Here is a 2500-nt window from a genome sequence, read left to right on the forward strand (position 1 = left end):
AACCCTAACCCTAACCCTAACCCTAACCCTAACCCTAACCCTAACCCTAACCCCTAACCCTAACCCTAACCCTAACCCTAACCCTAACCCTAACCCTAACCCTAACCCTAACCCTAACCCTAACCCTAACCCTAACCCTAACCCTAACCCTAACCCTAACCCTAACCCTAACCCTAACCCTAACCCTAACCCTAACCCTAACCCTAACCCTAACCCTAACCCTAACCCTAACCCTAACCCTAACCCTAACCCTAACCCTAACCCTAACCCTAACCCTAACCCTAACCCTAACCCTAACCCTAACCCTAACCCTAACCCTAACCCTAACCCTAACCCTAACCCTAACCCTAACCCTAACCCTAACCCTAACCCTAACCCTAACCCTAACCCTAACCCTAACCCTAACCCTAACCCTAACCCTAACCCTAACCCTAACCCTAACCCTAACCCTAACCCTAACCCTAACCCTAACCCTAACCCTAACCCTAACCCTAACCCTAACCCTAACCCTAACCCTAACCCTAACCCTAACCCTAACCCTAACCCTAACCCTAACCCTAACCCTAACCCTAACCCTAACCCTAACCCTAACCCTAACCCTAACCCTAACCCTAACCCTAACCCTAACCCTAACCCTAACCCTAACCCTAACCCTAACCCTAACCCTAACCCTAACCCTAACCCTAACCCTAACCCTAACCCTAACCCTAACCCTAACCCTAACCCTAACCCTAACCCTAACCCTAACCCTAACCCTAACCCTAACCCTAACCCTAACCCTAACCCTAACCCTAACCCTAACCCTAACCCTAACCCTAACCCTAACCCTAACCCTAACCCTAACCCTAACCCTAACCCTAACCCTAACCCTAACCCTAACCCTAACCCTAACCCTAACCCTAACCCTAACCCTAACCCTAACCCTAACCCTAACCCTAACCCTAACCCTAACCCTAACCCTAACCCTAACCCTAACCCTAACCCTAACCCTAACCCTAACCCTAACCCTAACCCTAACCCTAACCCTAACCCTAACCCTAACCCTAACCCTAACCCTAACCCTAACCCTAACCCTAACCCTAACCCTAACCCTAACCCTAACCCTAACCCTAACCCTAACCCTAACCCTAACCCTAACCCTAACCCTAACCCTAACCCTAACCCTAACCCTAACCCTAACCCTAACCCTAACCCTAACCCTAACCCTAACCCTAACCCTAACCCTAACCCTAACCCTAACCCTAACCCTAACCCTAACCCTAACCCTAACCCTAACCCTAACCCTAACCCTAACCCTAACCCTAACCCTAACCCTAACCCTAACCCTAACCCTAACCCTAACCCTAACCCTAACCCTAACCCTAACCCTAACCCTAACCCTAACCCTAACCCTAACCCTAACCCTAACCCTAACCCTAACCCTAACCCTAACCCTAACCCTAACCCTAACCCTAACCCTAACCCTAACCCTAACCCTAACCCTAACCCTAACCCTAACCCTAACCCTAACCCTAACCCTAACCCTAACCCTAACCCTAACCCTAACCCTAACCCTAACCCTAACCCTAACCCTAACCCTAACCCTAACCCTAACCCTAACCCTAACCCTAACCCTAACCCTAACCCTAACCCTAACCCTAACCCTAACCCTAACCCTAACCCTAACCCTAACCCTAACCCTAACCCTAACCCTAACCCTAACCCTAACCCTAACCCTAACCCTAACCCTAACCCTAACCCTAACCCTAACCCTAACCCTAACCCTAACCCTAACCCTAACCCTAACCCTAACCCTAACCCTAACCCTAACCCTAACCCTAACCCTAACCCTAACCCTAACCCTAACCCTAACCCTAACCCTAACCCTAACCCTAACCCTAACCCTAACCCTAACCCTAACCCTAACCCTAACCCTAACCCTAACCCTAACCCTAACCCTAACCCTAACCCTAACCCTAACCCTAACCCTAACCCTAACCCTAACCCTAACCCTAACCCTAACCCTAACCCTAACCCTAACCCTAACCCTAACCCTAACCCTAACCCTAACCCTAACCCTAACCCTAACCCTAACCCTAACCCTAACCCTAACCCTAACCCTAACCCTAACCCTAACCCTAACCCTAACCCTAACCCTAACCCTAACCCTAACCCTAACCCTAACCCTAACCCTAACCCTAACCCTAACCCTAACCCTAACCCTAACCCTAACCCTAACCCTAACCCTAACCCTAACCCTAACCCTAACCCTAACCCTAACCCTAACCCTAACCCTAACCCTAACCCTAACCCTAACCCTAACCCTAACCCTAACCCTAACCCTAACCCTAACCCTAACCCTAACCCTAACCCTAACCCTAACCCTAACCCTAACCCTAACCCTAACCCTAACCCTAACCCTAACCCTAACCCTAACCCTAACCCTAACCCTAACCCTAACCCTAACCCTAACCCTAACCCTAACCCTAACCCTAACCCTAACCCTAACCCTAACCCTAAC

The sequence above is a fragment of the Ammodytes marinus genome, assembly GCF_949987685.1.
Source record: "Ammodytes marinus genome assembly, chromosome: 14".
NCBI classification, from domain to species: Eukaryota; Metazoa; Chordata; class Actinopteri; order Uranoscopiformes; family Ammodytidae; genus Ammodytes; species Ammodytes marinus.